Consider the following 23,114-nt stretch of genomic DNA (forward strand, 5'->3'; position numbering starts at 1 on the left):
GATAGCCAGACAAGAGCAGTCTAAACACTATCCCAAAGATCTCTGAACGCACAACCTCAAAGGCAACGTACCCAGCCACAAATACAAACTGCAAATAGCAGCAGAGGAAGGCCAGCTAATCGTTTTGCGTTCTCACAAAAGCGAGAACCGGCTGTCGTAACGAGCCGCTGCGGTGACTGGGCCTTACGTTTCCACTGCTCAGCGGGCCGTTATCTTTTTGCCGCTTCGTTGCGTTGTGGCCCATTCGGCGGTTCGCTCTGGACCTGGCGTGCTTTGACCAGCCGCTAACGGTTCCGCACGGGGCAGCCGCGCACCGCGATACCTCGTCGTTTCAGCGCCTAAACTTCCACTTCTTTCTTTTTCTCGCTCCACATAAGGCTGCCGTTTGGTCGCGTGCAACTCCCGCCCCTACAGCACCCCTAACAATGGGAGTGTGGAAAGGGCGCAATCGCCAAAGCAGTCAACAAACAGATCGCTTTCCAGTCAAATGAAACAGAAAGAGAGAAAGAGGGAGGAGAGGAGGAAAGAATGCGGGACGAAGTTAAAAGAGTCCCCGGAACAATGCCTGGGGTCAAAGCAGGAATCGTTAGAATGTTGGCGCAGGCATTTGGGAAAGCGGTGCGATCCGGCTGTTCAAACGAGTGAGCCTTTTCAGGCGGGGACATGGAAGCGCAGAACTCAGAGGGCTGCACGCTGTTCAGCTACGAACCGGTCGGTTTTTGACGAGTTTGCCGCTCAATAAATGCAGGCGTTTTTAACTTGTTTTGGTATAGACATGTTTCGCTGACGCGTGACGCAGCGCTACCTGAAGACCCACTATGGGGCGTCAACAGCATCAGGAGCATCGCGGCTGGTGATGTCAGCGGCTAAAGATAAAGCTGGGAAGTTTGGGGCAGCACAAACGCACACGAATCTTGTGCGCGGCTCCACAAAAGTACGTTAGCCGCGTTGATTTGCGTCCTTTGCTGGAAATGAAATAAAGTATCACCTCCACTGTTCGTTGTCTTCTTCAGACCACACAAGACGCCTTGGAGTCTGTACGCGTCAGTGCAGAAAAAAAAAATGTCAGAGCAAACATTCGTCCGACGTTGTGAACTGATGGCTTCATCAAATAACTATTAATCTGATGAAGGCCGTTCCACCGCCGAAACTTCAAATAAACTGTTTCAAACGTTGGTCTCTGATTGGTCCCTACTACTGACCGTGCGAAGAAGTCTTTTCCCCTGATGTGTGTGTGTGTGCGTGTGTGCGTGCGTGTGCGTGCGTGCGTGTGTGCGTGTGTGTGTGTGTGTGCGTGTGCGCGTGCGTGTGTGTGTATGTGTGTATGTGTGCGCGTGCGTGCGTGCGTGTGTGTGTGTGTGTGTGCGCGTGCGTGCGCGTGTGTGTGTGCGTGCGTGTGCGTGTGTGTGTGTGTGTGTGCGTGTGTGCGTGTGCGTGTGCGTGTGTTTGTGTGTGTGTGTTGTGAAGCGGAGTCAAACGAAAATATGAAATAGAGAAGATGCAGCGAAATCCGTAATAAAAAGAACAGGTGATGTTCATCGTGTCGGCGCCTAACGTGAACGACAAAAAGGCGTCAGATATTCTGAATAACAATTGTCGCGAAAGAAAACGACGTTTCCGACTGAAGGGCATCGTAACTACACGGCGGCAAATACCCGGCTTTATTCGCGTTCGTCTAGCGAAAAGGGACCATACGCTCAACGACCGGGCCTTACGGGGCAATAGAATAAACGAGGCAATTCTGGGCGCTTCGAAGTTTTACGAGTGAAAAAGAGGGGGGCTGATGCGCTGAGTCATCTCACGTGGTTCTCTATTCTTCTGTCCAGGAATCTACGAAAAAAAAAATCCCCGCAATGCCACAGCTATGCAGTTACACGGCGTTTATAACGAAGGCATTGGCGCAGTTTGCGAAACGCTCGGAGTGTATGGCGGCACCACCTACGCGGTTTATATGAACCCTCTAGGATCATGCTCGGAATATGCGTTTCCTCGTTCTTCTATGAGGCAGTCCTCGCTGGCTCTGTTCTTAAGACGCTTTGTTCGGGGCTGCAGCATGTTACGGCCTATTCCCCAGAAGTACAAGTAGGAACAAATATGCGGAGACCAGGAAAAACAGAAAGTGTAGTGAAGGCTTGCTACACCAAACCCGTTTACGAGAAAATATTTGGTGTAGCGAAGGCGCTGTAATTCCCCTTTGCAACCTCGTACAGAGGCTGTATAAATCCACGGTCTGGCAAAATAATTGCCGCAGAGAAATAGTCGCCTTGACTATCATGCGTATTTATAGTTATAATACGGTTCCACAAAGTTAACGAGGCCATAGGGTTAAACAGGCATGAGAGTAGTAAAAGAGCATGATGATGGTAGACGCCTCTGCCGCTTCAAGAAGCAAACACTCGACATTTGCTTGCAAATGTAACGAGAGCAGGAAAGCTCAAGGCGTGCATTCTTGATAATGGCAGATCAGTGCAAGGGCTGTTTCATTATAGAGGGTGCCCCAGCTAACAAAATCTAGAGATTTAGAAAACTAAAACTGGCATAGGTTGCAGGAACAAATGTAAGATAGTATCTTCTGTTAGCAGTCACCAAGGCCAAGCAGCAAGTTTTTGTTTTCTTTCAATTATTTTAGTTGAATCAAAAAGTCAGCTGCTACCATGCTAGAAAAACGCTACAGATCTCAATGAGGAAATTTGAAATTTAGAAGTCAGGCCACGAACCATGCAAGGCACTTTTATTACGGCAGCTGTTTTGAAAAAAAAAAGTGCACAAACTTTGAAATTGCCACGGTAAATTTCCTGTCTTTTTTTCTGAGACGTGCCAAGAACACGTAAGCTGACGTGGCAGCAATCCTCTTTTACAGCTTCACTTCTGATATATTATCACTAATCTAGACCTAACTTCTCGTCACGCACGTTAACGTCGGATTACAAACGATTGAATTTAATTAGGCCCAGCAATAGGTGTAAAAAGTACATGCGAGCAAAATTGGTGCGTCATGTTCATTCTTACATGTAGCACAAATTTCTTGTCCGTGTGTAGAATATTTTCTTCGTGCCGTCGAAATTATGCTCCTTTAAAAGGCGCACCTTCATTCTCGCATGCTTATCAAGTGCTTTTGAGAGCAAAAATTGCTCGAAGCATTCAGTCCTGAAAACACTTTGGATCCCCGGCGACTATTAGACAGAGGTAAGGAGTATTAATTAACGAGGCAAAATGATTCTCGAACTCAACTATACGTGCTGATCTTATTTTGTGCTTTTGCACTGCAAACTGCAAGACAGCGTAAACATATTTTGTCCGGGGTATCTCCAGGGCTGCATAAAAAAGCGTTGGCTTAATAAGTAGACGATAAAGGTGATTTGAACGTTGAAGTTATAACTGAGTTTCTTTTTATTATGTACAACGTTTTAACTTGTACTAGCTACGAAGCGCCTTCGAGCTCCTTAAACACCTGAGTGAGCACCTGCGCTCTCGACTGAGATAGTAAAGACAATTCAAAACCTATTTCATTCTTGCTCCTGACGAGAGCTGTTTGACAGCTGAAACCTCCTCGTAGTTTTATTTTTGGCAGGAGCAAACTCTGGAAAGAACCAGCAAAGCGTAACCACTTTCATTCTTTTAACATTTCTTTTTCTTTTTGTTGCAGGGTTTGAGCAACGAAGACCTCCTTGACTTCAACAAGTGAAATACACTGACAACGCAATGGTCATGGTTGGGATAGCGGGTACGAAGCAATGCTGGAAAGCTTTCTCTTTATTTTGTTCCGTTGTTCCAGAAACGGGGGTAATAAGTCAGAGACGAGTTCTAGAAAAACGCTAGCAAGACCGCGGGACCCGAGAGAGTTATTGGTGCGGAGGATTAAGTCTTGTCGCAGCAGCATGAAGGAACGTGATGAGGGCAAAGGCAGCCAGCACTTACACTCGAGTACACGCATACACAAGGAGAAACAAAATTAGGCCGAAGAAAAGTATTGGACAGCACCTTGCTGCTTCGTGACAAGCGTTCGCTCCAAACTAATTGACAGCCCGGCAGAAACGACATGAGAGCATAGCGAAGGCAAACGCCACAAGATGGTGCCTGTCACACGCATTGGTTATAGATAAGTTTTTCTTGTGGCTCCTATGGTTTCTCTGAAAAGAAGGCTGCCTCGGATACGCGGGGGAAAGGACAGACGTTGCAAGGAAAAGGTAGTGGGGGAAAAACAAAACAAAAAACGTCTTTGACCAAGGACAAATGAGCCGAAAGAGAGGCCAAGCAACACGGGATCTGGAGAGGAAGGTAAAGTTATCAACGGGAGGATGTAGGCTGCCGATTCTCCGCCTGCTCTGGTTCAGCCATCGCAGCCGCAACGAAGGCCCTGACGAGGACCGGAGCTGCTAATAGAATCACACAACGGCCCCCGGGGACATTAGCTTGGCCGCGGTTACATTAGGCAGGGAAGGCCGGAGTGCCACAGGGACCGCTGTGGTTTGCTGAACGCTGCGACTGGCGTCTCTCGTATTTTCCCGAGCGCCTCGCAGAAGCCGTTGCGGCTGACCCTCGCGCTCTGACGTACACAGCGCACGAGCCGAGCGCTGCGGAGCGAGAAAACGAAATCTGGCCGCAGCCGCTGAGCTGTGCTCGCGCCTGTGTGGCTTCTGTGTGCATGGGAAGGAACTTGTTCACAAGCGTTATCTCCGATGCGGGGCAGGCTCAGTTATGGCAGGTATAAAAATTCTTTGCCTCCGATTAGACTTGCGACTGGGAGATCCAAGTAATAACGGGGGCCTTGAGTCACCTGGGGCTAAAGCCTAAATGTGAAAATAATACAAGTGGAGTCCGACTGCTACCTTCGGTGGTTTCAAATTAGAAACCACCAGAAATGACTCCTGTCGCTGCATACGAGCGACTGCATTTCGCTTTACTGTCATTAAAGGACGACGTGAGGCAGGCTTTCGAACTTACGCGGGTGAGTAGTACTGCATTTTCCGCAGCCTACGAAGCAGAGTAAAAAGAAGGGAAAAAGAGAAAGGACACGCAGACCGCTGCTAAAAGGCCGGATCGCTTGCTGCACCAAACAGCTGCGACTCGTAAACGCGGCGTCAGACAAGCGAGCGCTGAGAGGGGCCATTGAAATATGCATTAGAAGTTTTTTTCCAACCGGAGAGGTTACAAAGGTAATGGACGACGCGGCAGACGGACGGCGGAACGGGAACCCCAGCTTCCGCGCACTCCGCTCACGTCCGCACAGATGGGAGTTCTTTCTCAGCGAACAGGAGCCGCGGCCACATCAAACGAGCGCAGCTAGAAGATGCCGCCGCGAAATTATTGCAAAAAGAAGCCGCCTCGGTCGGTAACAGAAAAGTTATGATGCAAACGTGACGCAGCAAATACAGGAGGGGAGAGAGAGAGACGGGGACATTTCTTTTTCAAAATGAGAACGAGTGAAGCTCCGGCTACTCTTCCGTCCACGTACAAGCAGTAAAGAAAAACAAAACGATGCAAATAAATATTTTGTAGAGAAATTAGACATTTCAACAAATACTCTGGCAACATCTTCGGCAATGGGTTTGGAAACCGGAGGCGCAAGACCTGAAAGCTGGTCATGCAAACGCGCGTTACGGCATAGCGCAGTAATCAAGCTCTTGACTGACGGTTGGTGTACCCATGATTAACCGCATATATGCGGTGCGAAATAGATTTTAGGGAACGAATTATCGAACTGCCTTGGTGCGAATATTTCCACCAACGTGGCACTCGCGACGAAAAGCGGTCACTCTGTAGATTGTTCCAACTGTGCTGATCTGCGCATAACTTAACAAGTAAACCGAAAGCAACGCCTTATTTTATCGCCCCCATTAGGCATTCACGTGTGACAACGCTTTGCCCACTATGACCCCAAGGGCATGATTATTTTCATCAAACAACGGGAACAGCCTCTTAATCGAAACGTTTCGTTCACCACTGCCCAAAAGTCGTGATTATTTACATCAAACAACGGGAACAGCGTCTTCAACTCGGAAGTGAGAAAGGCATTGATAAAAGCGCAACAACAAAGCGGAAATTTTAGTCCAGCACGTCCTGATAACTAGAGAAGCTCAGGCTTTGAAATAAAAATTTTCGTCATGTTGTCACTGATACAGAAAAGAAAAAAAATCTGCACTGCTAACACTCTTCGTAGCCTTTTCCCGTAAGCTCCAAAGCCGACGAAAGTAAATATTCGGTTTCGACGGGAACGAGTGCCGAAGAGCGTATAATTTTAATGGACGACAAAATGAATAATGGCCGCACGGGCACAAGCCTGAAGCAGCTCTCCGCAAGCCTTCCCCGTGATTAATTACGATTGATCGGCCAGATGAAAGAAAAAGTTGGTGCCGCTTTACACGCGTCTTGTGAACAGCGCCAACTTTCGGACGTAATAGGCGTCCAAGTGGAGAACGACCGAAGGAAGAAGCGTCGACGTTAATGCAAGAATAAATGAGAATATAGTAACAAAAAAAAAGCTTGTTCGCTCTGGCACGAGCTTATAGTTTGACTAAGGATGCTTGAGATTAATTAGGACAAGACTCTTAAAAACCAATTCTTTCGTTTGTTCTTCTTCAAAAGTAGAATTCGCTTTTGTCTACTCTTGGTAATTGGTACTGGCTCGTCGCCTACACTAATCTCCATTTTCGGCCTTTGACGAATCATCATTCAAAGCTTAAGAAATGACGAACGCTTTATGAATCTAGAACGAAGGTTTCTTTAATGCTGCCTTTTCTACTCAATCGATGAGGTTAACTAGCTGCTGAGCAGCACATTTTGTGCAAGGATGCAACTGTGGCATGCGTTGTCGGGCTGTGAATAGCATTTTATTAGCGGGTTCCAAGAGAAAGTAAGCGTAGCAGGGGGCGGCAGAAGGTTAGATGGGCGGATGAGATTAAGAAGTTTGCAGGCAAAGGGTGGATGCAGCTGGCAAAGGATAGGGTTAATTGGAGAGACATGGGAGAGGCCTTTGCCCTGCAGTGGGTGTAGTAGGGCTGATGATGATGAGGGCAAAATATACTTGATATAACTCCAAACATCAGTTATGTGCGACGTCGATAGCGACCAATAAACTTGCTTCAACACTGGAATGGGCCGCATTCTGCAGTGTATTCATCTCGTTTGATCGCCTCCTATGATCAGCGGCATCGGTATAAAAGTATAATTATATAAAAAGTAATTATAGAAATTATAAAAATAAAAACTACAATAACACCTTAACTGCTATCGGAACGTGGCAACTATGCCTCATAATTAGGCCGAGAACTTTCCGGTGTTAACCCTAATAACACCGATAAGCATCCGCCGGGGGAAAAAAAATGGAATCGCTTAAAACATGAAAACACCGGTTTATGTTCACGATGGATTAAGCCGACGGTCATTTTTCACCTAGAAAAATTCCTTGACCGCTCCTTTTCAAAGCACTGTTATGCAAAGGAGGCCCCTCAGAGCAGTACCGCCGATATTTTAAATCCTCATGGACGAGAATATTTCGGCAAGATTTTGTTTCCGCATTCAAAGAGCACAGTGGGCCTGACTGATAATATAAGCGCAGGCAGGCGAATTGTTTCTAGAGAAGTTCCTGTCAATAGTACAAATTTCTGAAACCATTTTTTTTAAATACAGCGAAGAAACCTGGGATTCGGGCGACATCATGGGCAATAGGGTTAGCCGCCTGGGCGGATAGTACTGGATCATCGGCCCTCGTGAAGAGCTTCCAGCAACGCTGTCTATCATTTATTAGTTCTTCAAACAAAACTTCCTCTCTACAGTGAGCCCCCCATGATTGGTTTCAATCAGACTTTCGCCGACGTAGTAATGTATTAGCGCCAAATTTCGCCGTTTCTCAAGAACACTGACGCCTCAAAGAGATATTCCAAAAGGTCAAAAAGATTGCCTAAGCTGTAATATTCGCAAAACCTTCTTAGAATAGCCTTTATATACGAGGCATCTGCCTCATTACTCGAGGTTATGAAGACGCTTCGTTCGGAGAAGAACCTCCTATAAGAGATATGTCTTCTCTTCAGTGTGGGACTTGTCTTCCTGCTAAAGGCTTTGAACCAGGCAGCTGAAGAAGGTCGCTGAAGCGTGGGCAGCATGGAATACCTAGGATTGCAGCTCGCAGCTTTGTACATTATTCTACAAGGTGTTAATACAGGTTGGTTTAGAAAATCCCCCGGAACTACTCTTCTCACTTCTAGTTCTCAAGTGGCCCCAAAATATACGTCAAAATCGCTGACCAGTGTAAAAAACTGACTTGGCAGAGGTTTTCGCGCACTAAATACAAATATACATTCTCGTAATGCAGGACGAATGCAGCCTGAAGAAACCTTAAGCCGGAGGCCGAGACTCGCTGCTGTCAGTGCTGTCACCGACACTGCGTTCTTTTAGAAAATACTACCGTGCAACTACCCCGTTATGTTCCGACTGCTTTTAAGCATCTCATTTAATAATGCTGAACAAGCATTTTGAACTTTGGAGCTGTCAACACAAACATGCTAACACAATCGAGTCAACAAGGTCTTGGAGCCTACTGCTCGAAGCAACTATGCATATCGTGCGGACCAGTGAGGTAAAAAAAAATTAAGCTCTTTGCTTCTATTACGCCCCTTTGTCAACATTTTTTTTAGCCGGTAATCACCACTCTTGGCGTTTGCACCGCACGACATGCCGAAGAACACCGATTTCCGAAAAATAAATAAACACTGAAAAAAAATGAAAAAGATCTGGCGATTTTTCTCAGAAATAAACAGCGGGAAGTACATAGCCAACACACACTTCAGTGCCCTAACTATCGTTTCTGAAGGGGATAAATTGTCCCCATGCGCAAGTGTCCTTTTCCTGCAGTTGCCCCGTACCCACTGATCCATACCGTTTTAAATGTCTTGAGAAAGGTGCTAGTGCTGATGAGGAAGATAAAACTCCTTTACAGAGGCCACGGATAAGGTTCTCTGGTGCCGAATTCCACAAGCCGTTAATTTTTCTTCCTTTGTCCATTTCGCGTCCATTCGGTCTTCTGCCATTGGTTACTGAGATATATACCCGTGGCTTTCAAGCGTCTGCGGCGAGCGACTCGGCCATCGGGTGGTTGGCGACCGCACCTTACCACTGGCTGAAATTGGGTGCAATATGCAGCCAATGGTGAGGTGCATCGCAGCGCTCTGTCAACAACAGGCGATCGACCTCGCCTTTGGCTGCATACTGCATGCAATTTCAGCAAATGGTAAGTTCCGGTCGCCAACCACCTGATGACCGAGTTGCTCGCCGCAGTTATAGAAAACGACCCCTGGTATCGAAGCACTGTAGCAGAATATATTTATCTGGCAGACACTGACCGCCCACAACACTCCAAATGCTTCTCTAGTGATAGGCGAATTTTAAGACGTTTCGCGTTTTAGTGAGCTAGCACTTATATTGGCCATTTCCGGCACTTGGGCGTTGTGTGCTTGTCTGGTTGTCTGAAACCGGTTTTGTGGCAGCCTGCTCACCTGTCCACCGGGTGGTGGGCAGCGTGCCCACTGTGTCAGGCCGCAGCCAATTTCATAGTGGGAGGCTGCCAGGTAAGAGCGACCTGTGTCACAACACTACCCAAGCAACGCAAGTCCCACCGATGGCAACACCTGCCATAGCACCTGCCTTGTACCACTACGCCACTGCTCACCTGCCCTCCGGGCGGCTTACTTGCCAAAGTGTAGCCAGTGGTAACCAGACGAGAACCTGGGGCGTTAATCAGGCGGTTTTACTTCCGCGTCTCGTACGAATCTTCGTGTTTCTAATAAAAAGAATAGCAGCAGCCATACCGGGGGATAAAACTCGTCACGATATTCGTCTTTCGCCGCTCCTTTCGCTGGGCGTTGCTTCTTCGTCTTGGTCCCTGGACGTGGATTCACTCTCTCGCCCTCTCCACTTCCCCCCCCCCCCCCCCCCCCCCTCGGTTTCGCCGGCCAGCCGCGGCGCCGGCAGCTGCTCCGCACCACATGACCAACCACGTGACAGCATGGCGGCGCCACTACGGAGCTCAAGGGGTGCCATGCTGAAGGCTCGAAGTGCTAGCGTAATGTAACTATCGCTACAAAAAACTAAATAAACTGACGGAGCTGAATAGTGAATTGGAGCACTACGGTTTCCAGCACCAGTAGTTGGCGCCACCCACCCGCGCCGCAGCGGAATCTGAAAGAGAACACAATACGAGCGTTCAACCTGTGATTAGTCCCTAGGTGACAAGCAAGATTTTTAATTTTTGTTTGAAATGGTTTCCTTCTTGATGAAAAACAATAATAACAATAATTAGTTTTGGGGGAAAGGAAGTGGCGCAGTATCTGTCTCATATATCGGCGGACACCTGAACCGCGCCGTAAAGGCAGGGATACAGGAGGGAGTGAAAGAAGAAAATAAGAAAGAGGTGCCGTAGTGGAGGGCTCCGGAATAATTTCGACCACCTGCAGGTAACTTTAACGCGCACTCTGATCGCACAGCACACGGGCGCCTTAGCGCTTTGTCGCCATAAAAACGGAGCCGCCGCGGTCGGGTTCGAACCCGGGAACTCCGGATCCGTATCCGAGCGCCCTAACCACTGAGCCACCGCGACACCCATTAGAAAATTTTGAAATTTAAAACCAGGAATGACAAATTTTACTTTTTAACGCGAACTGAGTGCACCTTTTCAAGGTGTTTCGACCTCTAATGCCTTTTACAGCTTTCAGGATCCCTTCCATCACGGAATGGTTCAGGTGTTTACATGTCTTGCAGCATTTGCCGCGCCTTTTATCTCCTTTCTTCGCTACCTCCTCCTCCACCTTTCCGTTCCTTAAAACAACATTTTGCTCTGACTTTTCTGTACTAAATAAATGCATCTGCACTTAGTTTTTCTGACTTTTCTGTACTAAATAAATGCATCTGCACTTAGTTTCTGCCGTGCTGTTCCTCCACTGCGAGTTTTTTTTTTTTTTTTTTCCAGAGCCAACCTCTTTCAAACCACAGAAGAGGTTCAGCGTCCACCAGTCCATCACTTATCAAGGTAACTTCCGGTTGCAGCGCGTTTTTTGTTTACTTCCTGTGAGCCTTTCCTACTCTTTTTATTCTCCTGTCGCGCTTCCTTGCCCTCCTCCGTCTCTGACGGCTGCAACGCCCTTCCCCACCTGGCAGGCTCTGACGTCCGGCTGTGCACAGGCGTCAGCACACCGCCAATTGCTCCGCAAGTGAGTGGATGCGGAGTCGCCCTTACCGAAATGGCACGACAACGAGAGGGTTTGCAGAAGCTGTTTCCGCCTGCTCGGTGTCTCAGAGTTGAAAGAGCGACCGGCCACCCGCCCACCCACCCTTCCTGTCTGCGGAGTTTCCGTCCCCAAAACGAAACAAAGCATAGGAACGGTGGGAAATCTTGGCAACTACAGTTACTGTGGCTGCTTGCTTTCCGCACACGAATTCCCCTCTGTGCTATTGTTTTCCCCCCTACTCTGATAATGTCCCTCTCTCCCTCTCATCATGTTTCTCTCTCAGGCGCTGCACTCAGGGAAGACGCAGTTCCCAACAATAGGATGCTGTGTTTGGGCGGGGAATGTATGAAATGTACTGTGTGTGTAGACTACCTCGTTTGGTGTGATTGCAAGTATTGCTCTTTCCTCTTAGTACCTTCGAAGCTGAGCGCGGTACATTTTTATACCTGGTTCTCCCTTTCGTGTTTGGATCTTACACTACTGTTGGATTTATCTTCCGGAGATATTATTATTTCTCGGAGGTGTCATCTCCGCTGGTCTTCCAAAATTCACTACTTTTCTTCTGCCTTTCCTTTACAGCGGATTGAATCAGTGGTCCTTCTCCCAAGCACCACACCATCTGCAGACCGCCGCGGATGCAACGCTCTATAAAGTTTTATATTTTATTTGTTGGTTTCCCGCTGCAGATTTGATTCGTCTTTCACTGATCACCACAGCTTCTTGCTTTCTGTATTTATTACTTACGGTAAGAGCCAGTTTATATATATCTTGGGCTCGCACCCCGTATTTCGTCTGGGTTTCAAGCAAACACCCGCGAAAAAGCCAGCCAAAGATGAGGAGGAACAGTCCGGCGAAGGCGGCAAGGAGAGGAAAGAGAAAAGAGGGGTGAGAGGAGGCGTGGCAGAGCATCTTCTGGCCTGTCTCAGCGCTTTCCGCGCAATCCGCAGCTGCTGATGTCTGCTGGTCGGGACGCAAAGTCGACGGTGCGGCCCTCTGTTTGTTTACTCGGCTTCGAGCATTCCGGTGCTGCCCTCTCTGTTCCTCCTCTGGGATCTCCTGCCATGTCACGTCTGTTTGTTTCCAAACAAAAAACACGAGAACAAAAGGCCGAGAAGGCACGCAACGCGTCTTGAGGATAGCACGCAGGTGTTCCGATGAAACGAAGAAATAAAAGTTATCATCTGCGCGGGAGGGGTTTCGCGAGCGCTTCTGGTAGCTCTCACGGCAAGGAAACAATCGATGCTTGATTCGGAACTTTATGTTACGCCGGCTATTTTCCGCCGCACTTCACTTTATTTAGGTAGATTTTTGTGGTTGTGGTTTGGAGCGGCCTCTGAGCAGAGGACGTTTTTGGTGTTGTTGCGTCGTTGCCAGGTCAACCCAGGTAGCGCAACTTCCTTATCTGATTAGCTGTTGGAAACAGAGGGGATATTTATTTCCCAAACTTTTTTGTAACGCGAAATGTGCAGAATAAAAAGGAGTCCGAACTTAGGAGCGAACAGAGTAGACAGTACTAGATACTTTGCGAGGTTTATGAGCTTTTTAAGTTTTTTTTGATGAGTTGCAAATTTGATTTTTGTGCTTTCAGCTAGCCCGTCGGTTTGTTTGTTCGTTTGTTTTAATTCTTACAGATGATCATTTGATACAGTACATAGTACAGGCCCGAACAGTCTCACAAGAACAGCAAAAATCAAATGTAAAATAAAGGTACCATAAAATTGTGGGCAGTGAATCCGTCTGTTGCCAACTGCCCTTTCCTTTTCGCGAAAAGTAAACAACGTGAAGTAGCGAATGACCTTATACATATATGGGAATGAACCCATCATGCTATTGCATAATCCAATTTTATCACTCTCTCTCTCTCACTTCCTCATCTGCGTTGCATGGAAAGGGAAAATATCGTTTCTCGTTGCCCGCGATACGTTGCGCACACCTCATCAATGTGCATTTTTTAACACTAGCCGGAGCTTCCGAAAAACCCCACATCGCTGCCCGCTTGGTTGAGTCATCGTGACGCTTCACTCTGTACTTCTGTCTCTAGTTGTGAAGGATACAGCGAAGCACGTGCTAAAGTGTGCAGACCAAGACTTAAAACGAACCGTACTATACCAAGCAAATGAGGTCGCTTTTGAGAACGCAGTGCTACACTGACCCCAGCAACACAGATAATCGGTGTAATATTGAAAATAGATGATTTTCCTATGGTTCTTTATATGTCCGGTATTTGTCAATGCATTTTCAATATTTGGCCGATTAACTGTGCATTTAGGGCTGCAGGATCCATAACTGTCTTCTAGCAGAGCTTCCAAGTGCGTCGACTGAATGTGGTTAGGCCCGTATAACTAAAGCTATATTTTGGTTTTAGCTAGTTGATCGTAACGAGGCAAAACTGAAGTAATCCGAACTGGCGCCAGAAAATGAAAACAAAACACACATACAGGACGAGCGCTCGTCCCATCTCTTAGTGTTTCGTGCTCATTTTATTGCGCCAGTTCGCATTTCTTCCCCTTTGTCCTCAATTCCTAAGCCCATTTCTTGCATATTCCTTAGTTTAACAACTCGTGAGCTCAGCTTATGAGCAAAAGCTTAACGAAAACGAGTGAGCGTCTCTTTTTGCTGGCTTCAGAAGCAAAGGTCGTCTGTGAAGACGCAAAGCCACGTCGCGTCGTCGTCTTCGTCGTCTGCAAAGCGCTGTCGTCAAGCGCGCTCGCGCGGTAGCGGCCTCTCGCCTAATTATGGCTCGGGGAGGAGATTGCTTCTGCTGACGCCAACTTAATTTCAAGCGAGAGCGGCGCAAAGCGCGAGCGCTTCCATGCGCTCAGTGATGCATCGCGGCTCCAAATGAGCGAGCAGCCGAGGGTTTACTCTGGTGCACACAGGCGGTGCTTCCTCAAGCCAAGGTTTTTGTTCATCGAGCATGCTGGCCTAGATCCCTCTCTGGTCGTTCGTCTGCTACGAAGAACATTTTGAAAGTGCGCTCGCGGCAGAAACTCTAAACACGGCCACTGTTTATGGCATGCTGCGTTAACTGGCGCGTGAACAAAATGAATTCTTTCGGAGGCTCCAATGTGCCTTCCACGTTGTGAGCAAATTAGTAGACCGTTCTGCACGACTGTTTTCATCGACAAAATAGAAAACTTGCACGGCGTAACCCAAAATAATGCAAGACTAGCCAGCATGATTGAGTGCTTAAGGCACAAAAGGAAGCGTTACATGGGGGCCCCAATGCCGTCCTGGTGTTCTCCAGCAAACAGTCGCAAATAGGTCTTCAATACTTCTAGACGGCTATTGCGAACTCTCGCTGTACTGATTTTGCGCCTCAAAAACGGATTTAGGATTTCCTGGGAGGAATTTTGAAGGAGACAATGTTTTCTGGAAGCTGGAAACTAATGGAATAAAAAGATAGTCATGCGATCTATCGGTGGTTTCGGCTTGAAGAACCAGCGTGAGTTTTGCACACAAGGCGCAAACTTGTGAAGATAAGCCGAGCTCAAACCTGCAGAAAGTGCATAATATGCCTCTAAATAAACCAGATGTTCAATTTATTTATTTCGATAATAATTGATATAGCGGATGCCGCCGCTCGAAAATAGTGGAATAAAAGTATTTGAAAAGAAAAAAAAAACATTTCATAAACTTGTGACTTGTTACTTTTTCGTGCTAAAGCTACAAATCAATCTCCAGATCAGCATTTCCCCTGTAATATCTTCTGACGCTTATCAGAACGTTCTGTTGGGCGAGTTGGTATATATGCATTTTTTGTAAAACAGCGCGAACGACGGCGGACAAGAACAAGAAGGGCACGGGACGAGCGCTGACTCTCACTAGGGTTTTATTAGCAACACCTGGTGCTTATAAAGGGAGAAACATACACATAGTACATCACATGATGTATGCTCGAAATCCACCAAGAAAAGCTATCTCTTTGTCATTGAAAGTTACTGACGATTTGCTGTCACACTTTGACACGCTTGTCTAAAGCAGCAGTTGGTCATATGCGGTTTGATATGGAGCAGGGGCTTTGTTTCTTTTTGAGGTGATGCTATAAACTGAGAAGAGAGGCGGGTAAACACAAAAAAATTAGCTGTAAGTGGACTGACCGAGGTTGATAAGGAAACAAACTGGCGCGTAACAACACATTTAGTGCAGGCACTCTTTTGAAGACTGAACTGATGCATTAATTGTGCCAGAAATTCTGTGCATCTAATTTTGTTCGCAATGAGTGCACTTAACAAGTGAGGGTAGGCACGGTGAAGAAGTCACTGCGCCCGTTCAATTGTATCATCTATGGTAATTCTAATAAAACTGGTTAAACATAACCCGTTTATTTAACTCCCAGTAAGGCATGGGGAGGGTGCGGAGGTTGGGCAGGTTGAAGGAGCCGCACACATGACGGCACTGAAGGCGTACATTCGGCGGTTATTGTACAGCACGACAGACGATACACTGCCACTTGAATTATTTTTGCAAAATACTTCATTTTAATTCCTATTTTATTTCAACGCCGAGTGAAATCGGTACACAAAATTATGGCGTTGCAGGAGGCGGTCTCGAAGTAAACAACTGTTCAGGCAAGGGGCTGTTTGTTCGAAATGAATAAATCCAGCGGTTAATCTATGCATAGCAGTTACTTATTAATACCGAGATACAATATTCATGAATGTAATGAAGAAACTACATAAAACAGTAGTAATGAACTCTGAAAAAAAAAGGAGAAACGAACAAAATATGGCATACATGCACGTTAATTATTGAAGCATAAAGTTACTGCAGCCGTGAAGGATAGACGCAAAAATTCCCTAGTTGGAAACCGTGCGGGCCTCGCAGCTGCAAGCAATGCGATTCAGGAGGACACTCCTAGATATTCCGCCTGACATTAGCGCACCAAATTTTCAGCAATGTGAATACCTCCAATAATAATAGCAGGAATAGCATTACCTTTCAGCGTGAGTGATCCACGCGGTGACGGCCGGGGTCTGGCTGGGGTAAACTCTTCCTCATGGCATGGTCCCACTGCGAAGTTACAGGAAAGAGAGCTCACATCGCTGTGTAGGCTGAACGGTGAACTTTTCAGCCTCTTGAAACGTACAGCTAGATTGTGGCGCCTTCGCCCTGTAACTTCACGTCCACGATGACTATCGCCTGCACTTTTCCACTGACATCGTCACTTGTGCGCATGCGCTTGCCCGATTCGAGCCTGCTATAGTAAAAAACAAGGCAGTTTTTGGCTTAAAGCGAATTTATAACTATAGCATTCACCGAACTGTTTTCAGTTAAAACTGAAACCATTGTTTACTGCAGTTACGACTATAATTTTGACATGAAGCGCGGAATGATCTTCGGTGCACAAGGAAAGCATCACGGTGAATCAAGAAATACCGAATCCGATACCTTTCTTAAACTGGCAGGACATTTTGATGCGCAGATTTCAATTATACACATTACAGGGGCTTGAACTAATTATGGCCGGAGCACCAGTTCTTTCTGTGGTTGTAAAATAAGGAATTACAATGTGTTTTAAGAGGAGTGAGTAAGGAGAAATAGATAAGTAACAAGGACACTACTGTTGCTACCATTAAGCCGTCAGTACGTGCTCGCCCTATTATAGGTCATCTGATTCTGGAGACGAACTACCCTGGAGAGACGGCTGTCATGCGAATTTTCGTTCGTGTACGAAAGTTTGAAAATATTTCATATATATTTCCTTCGTAGCTGTTTGGCTGCTCTCAATTGGGCACTAACGATGAACGTCTCATTTTTTTTTGCTATGCAAGTGAAATCTGATGGCTCTTATTTATGAAGTTTTCTAACACCTTTTCTATCAACAATATCCTCCATACTGTGTTCTTCCGGGTGGAAGCAGTGCACACACCGTGTGCGTGCGCATGAGTCACCAAAGTTAATGCCTCATTCTAGCGGGCTCAAAGAGACAACCGAATTCCACTTTTCAAATGTTTTTCAGCCATAAAATGACTAAATTATTAATTTAGCCCTGATAAGCTTTCTTTGGTTTCGATTACAGCTTTCTCGCTTCATATGTATGTCGCAACGAGCATCTCATCTCCTTACCCTTATCTGCTAAACAGCCACCAGTTAGACATACCGCTGTCCACACATCACCAGGCACTTGGGATAAGCGCTTCAAGTTTCCTTGGCTGCCACGACATGGAGCATGGCTTTGAGGTTTCAAAAATAGCGGGTCCATATCGTCTGTGACGTAATAAAAAAATAGGATGGTCGAGGGGTTGCAGAACCAAACAAGTTATGCCGGTAGGCTTAACGGTACTGCCAGGGTCATTGTCCCAGATTCTGGTAATAATCACAAAGCTCGTATTCTGGCGCGTCTCTGTCTTGAACGACATTGACAGTGCGTTGCTACTAATGGGACAAAAAGTTTGCAAATTGGGAAGAGTTCAACGCGAGTTTTTTCTGCTGAGTTAGAACTATTCATAAGTAGGCGGATGTTACCAACGCTTTGCCGTAGCACACAAAACAACACGGACAATGGCGATTCTCTCTCTCAGCCCACCCCCCCCCCACACACACACGCACACGCACACGCACACGCACACACACACACACACACGCACACACACACACACACACACACACACACACACACACACACACACACACACACACACACACACACACACACACACACACACACACACACACACACACACACACACACACACACACACACACACACACACACACACACACACGCGCGCGCGCGCGCGCGCGCACACACACACACACACACACTCTCTTTCTCTCTCTGTCACCGCAGCGGTGGCCAAGTTGTTGAGCACCCGCCTCGCATGCAGGAGATGCGGGGCTCGATCCCCACTACCGCCGTGTACCCATCGGTGATACACTTGGTACAAGCTTTCGCCTGGTCTGGTGCTCGGCTTATTTTGGGCGAAAATGCTTGGGAAATGGGTCTTTGACCCCACCTTGAGCAATCGAAATTACCTTGTGCCATTGCGCTCTTTAGCCATAGATGCCGTTGCACCATAAAAAAATTCATCATCATCATCATCATCATCATCATCATCATCATCATCATCATCATCATCATCATTATCATCATATATCTCTCTCTCTTTGAAAACCTTTATTAGGGCTCCGCCAAAAATAAAGTTTTAACCACCACCACCACGCACACACCCGCATAATATAGATATGAGAGCTCCAAGGGCTTTCGCCACTATCGGCGCAGGCATCGTCCCACGAGGTTCTTGTGAGAGAAAGTTGCCTTCACAGGTAACGTGCAGATTTAGCAAACTCTTGAGAAAAACAGGAGTAGAAAGCGTGGCCTCCTTGAATACAACGTGACAGCTCAGCTCCACGTTTACTTCCACAAGGACGAAAGCACGTGAGTGTCAGGTAAGGCGGTACGAAAGAAATAGCGCTGTCAACGCCAGGAATTACTCGTTTGTCTAAGCGGCCTGTGACCACCTTCTCCCCCTCGCTGTCGCGTCTCTTTCACCTGTAGTTGGAGCTTTTGTTGCGCCACCGCACAAGCTAATTAGAGAGAGACATATGGTACGGAAAGGAAAGGAGAGCAAAGGTAGGGAGGCTAGCTATAGGGGAACGTCCCAGTTGGCCATCCTGCACAGGATAAATGAAATAAGGTAATAAGAGGGAGACAGAAAGAAAACGTGAAGGTAAACGAAGGAAGGAAGGCACTTGCCTAAACTGGGATGGACGAATAGATGTCAGGAGTGTCCATTTTGAAATGGTGTGGAGGCAGGTGCTGCCCCGGCAATTTTTGCATTAGATTTGACCTGCGTACGTGTGATACGGTCACCACTCTACCTACATTTCAAACTCCTACCCACCTAGGTAACTATTCTTGTGAGAGCTGGGCCGCTCCTGCTGTTGCACTCTGCCCAATATTGTGGCCACTGCTCGATACTCATATCGCCCACGCGATGGGGAATAAGGGCGAACAGGCAGTGTTGGGCGATATGGGCTCAAACGTTCCCATTTGAGACGGTAAGCCGGACTTGGGTCGGAGAATAAATGTTTCTTTTTTTCTCTCCAACCAGTCGGTCGAAGGTAAAGCTGGTACCTAGCATTTCTTCCTGTTATCTTTCAGTTCATTTAGTACACTAGGATTAGAGCCCTCATTTGTCGATTTCGACTATGTTTGTTCGGTCCCTCCGTGACTTTTAAGAGCTGGGTGGCTACATGGCATTCTCCTGAGTGAGAGGTGGCAGTTCAGCTATTCATTAGTCGCAAGAGGTTGCTCGAGAAAGCAACCTGGGTCTCCCAGGCCACATCATTGACTGCATCTGCCATCGCAGGACAGTGGCGCATCGCTTAACCGTTGCACCACTGCACCAGGAGTGGTGCGAGGGCTTTCAGCGATCTATTCATGTAAAGTAAACGATACCGAAGCGAAAAACGAACTGCTAGCGCACCTAATTCGACTTGGGTCTTACCACGCTAAATCGTCCATTTTCCAATTCTATTCTTTGTCGCTTAAGCGCGACGCACTCTAGAAGCAGACCAGATCAATACATGGCAGGTGCTCAGACTTGTTGACCCTCCAGGAACTTGCTCTTCGTCAACAAGTGAATCTAAAGGTGCTCAATAGCATGGCGTAGAGCGCTTGAACACCATCCTTTAGCACACTTACCCGCGGGTATACGCAAACTACGATGTTAATAGCCTCATCACTGCCAAACTAACCACTGGCAAGGCTGTCAGAAATAACCATGAGAGGTTATGGATGAATTGTGAATCGTGCAGTGAGACATAAACGAATCTCCTACGCACGTCCAACAGAATAATCAAGGTTTCGTATTTGTTGACCTTTCTCGCTGTCTTCTTCAAACGGGGTTACTTCATTAGCTGCCTTTTGCAATCCGCGCCCTTATTATAACCGTTTCCCCCTCGAAAATTAGCCCTTTCTTTGGCGGACGCAACCAGTTTCCACTCTAATCTCAGCGGACTCACTATAGCGTGCTTAACCGCGACAGCCATTCAGCGCGTAAGCTCCGCTGCCTCGCGTGGCCAGTACAAGGGCGCTCCGAGATAAGGCCTAATCCTCAGGACAGCATCGGAGTGCCTTAATTAGCAGCTTCATTATCCGGATTTGCGTCATTGACTCGCTGCCTCTCGGACTTTCAGCGAGCTTTGTACTGAAGCCAACGTGAGGCAACCGCCAGCAGCATCACCGGCGGGGATCAGCCTTTCAGGCAACCCTGCCCCGCTCTGCCTAGACGACTCCACCGCTACTACGCAACAGCATGGGCCTACGAGGTGCGGGGGTCGCGGATATGCAGTGACCGCTTTAATTGTGACAGAGGAACCGAGTCTCGAAAGGAGCCCTAACTTGTCTTCCTTAATGGTGCTCTCGTAAATCCACTCCAGCGTGGACGTAAAATGCACCGTCATTGTGTGCTGTATTGACTGCTTAGAGCAGGCGGGGCTATAGGTGCATTTTTTCTCCTTGGTGTTTTTTTCTCTACATTTTTTTCTGTACTGCAATTAAAAAAAGAGGGTTTGCACTTTTTTCCCGTGCTGTTATCGACACAAATGCAGACCAGCGCTAGAAGCTAGCGTAGAGTTAGGAAGCTCGAGATAGCGCTGTCTCGAGCTTTTTAACTGTACGCTAGCTTCTAGCACTGGCCTGTATTAGTGACGTTAGCAGCACGCTATTCTAATAGCGGACATCATATTTAGCATAACAAAGTGGAACATGCAGCGCATCGTATTTTGCAATGGCAAATTAGGTATCATGCGTTGTCTTTACTTTATGGAACCTACCGGGTTACAGCAAGAATAAGAAGGAGCGGAAAGGGGGGGCGACAATTTAGGTGCATAAAAAATGTCAACGCCGCCAAAGCAGAACAAAAAATTTAGAGACGATGAACAGGATTGTTGCGGACAAAATGCGATAGCATGCTTTTTTCAAACGCCAATCTATTCCAGTTGTGATTCTATTCCAAATCTGAGTTGTCTCTCACTCCCCAATCTATTTCATTCCTGATTCTATACCGATTGCGACCTCGCAGCTACTCAGCCTGTGTCACATTCATAGACCGCGGCGAGTCCACATACCACTACTGATGCAGTGGCGCAGTGGCGCAGCGGTTAAGCGATGCACCACTGCACTGGCAGGTGGTTGCTTCGAACACATCCGCCGACGGGGCTTGTGGGCTTGGGAGACCTAGGTCGCTTTTAATTCCCGAGCAATGCGAGAAGGAATTGCTCCCGCAAGCTTCATGTTTGCACAGATAGTTCTTCGGGAGACTGTAATATATTGCACACATGCCTCCTATATTGTTTCACTCATTTTTATTTTTGCCGAGTCATCATTCGTGGGGCATCTTGATCCTTTCCCCTACTAGCGGAAAAAAAAGCAGGGTGATAGGGGCAGGAGGAGAGGGGGACGGATGACAGGTGGCAGGTGGAGAGAGGCAAATCCCTTTAAACATCACCTAGCAGGTGCAGGCTTCATGGCCCTCCTAATATGCTGTCGCATTTACACGAATAACAGGAAAAACAGGCAACGCTGCGCCACTTTTCATTGTGTTCAACAGGTGTGTTACTGTTGCAGAGTACAGGGACGCTAACATAGCTAACAAAGCAGACATACACTTGAACATAGAAATATACAACCAGTATACATTAGTGTCCTGCCTATGTGCTACTGCTCATAATTTTATTCAAACTGGCAGAAGAACAACCCGGTTCTGACAAAGATGGCTATTTTTGGCTGCTTCTCTGGTATCTTAATTTAGAGACACTAAGATAAAGTGATGCAGGCTCAAACGCTTCGCTGACGAGTGAGGCATTCTTGCCTATACTTTGACATACTTGTAAAAGGTAAATGTCTACAATGTCTGAGAATCAGCCAATACCGCATTAAACACTTTTACGTATCCACCTTTTATCGTGGACAGTGCTCCATAAGGCGAAGGTGCAGCGCGAACAGGCAAGTCTGTGTGCAGTTCAGTGAGCGGTGAAATGTAGATGGTAGAAGACGGCGCGAGAGATGCTCAGAAGAGTGCTTATAATTGGAACGTTGCTGCATAGTTAGGTTCCCGTTCTTCGGAAAGCGAGTATCGGTAAGCAGTTCCGCCGCAGTAAGCTTATTGATAACCCAAAGGCATTAAGCACTAACGTAAAGTACTTTGGTATACTGAAGATTATGTAAGTAGTTTGTTTGCCTGATAAGCTGTGAGACAGGGTTAAATGAGAGGTCATGGCGACAATTCACAAAGGCCGCAACTGGAACGGTCGTTCTGGAGTTTTAGCGCTTTGAAGCAAGTTCCTCGCAAATGGTCTTTGGACAAATTTAATAATTGGTGCTGAAATCACTGTGCTGCTCCGTGCTGAAGCATCTTAACATTTATGGACTTGTCGCGGGACTTACAGTGTGAGAGGACAGACACACGCTGAAATGTGGCATGTCTTGTCAGGATCCCGAACATGATTCAGTAAAATGCAAAGAGCTGTCGCGGTGTCACCTAGAACATTAGAATGTGAATATATTTTTCTTCGAATTTCAGATATAAGTTCGTAATTAATAATTCATTCGTACTTTAACCCGAGAGCATTAGGAGGGTCGTGAGGCGAAGACTATCTGGCGACGTCGACAACTGTGTGAAGGCTCCACCTGCTAGGCGGTGTTTAGCAGGATTTGCCTCTCTCCACCTGCCATCTGACAACGATGTCCCTTTCCTCCTTAACCTCTCACCCTCGGCCTCTTCACTTACGTATCAAAGTTACGTATCACTCACTCTGTTTTCGTGTTGTTGCGTTCTGTCTTCGGAACATGACGCAAGAACCATTCGTGTTGTTCTTGAATCTGAGTTGTTACCGCTACATCTCGTCACGCTTGCGCTGGTTCTGGACGACTTGATCCTCCGATAA

General features: G+C 47.0%; 1 protein-coding gene across 3 annotated transcripts in view; it reads right to left on the bottom strand.

The window, feature by feature from the left end:
• Positions 1-23,114, bottom strand: part of LOC144120489 (uncharacterized) — a 250,212-nt gene that overhangs the window by 96,707 nt on the left and 130,391 nt on the right. For all 3 annotated transcript variants that reach the window (XM_077652931.1, XM_077652933.1, XM_077652932.1), the window contains exon 3: positions 16,158-16,232. The gene's annotated coding sequence lies outside the window, so the exon portion shown is untranslated. The remainder of the gene's footprint in view (positions 1-16,157; positions 16,233-23,114) is intronic.

The sequence above is a fragment of the Amblyomma americanum genome, chromosome 2 (genome assembly GCF_052857255.1).
Source record: "Amblyomma americanum isolate KBUSLIRL-KWMA chromosome 2, ASM5285725v1, whole genome shotgun sequence".
Taxonomy (NCBI): domain Eukaryota; kingdom Metazoa; phylum Arthropoda; class Arachnida; order Ixodida; family Ixodidae; genus Amblyomma; species Amblyomma americanum.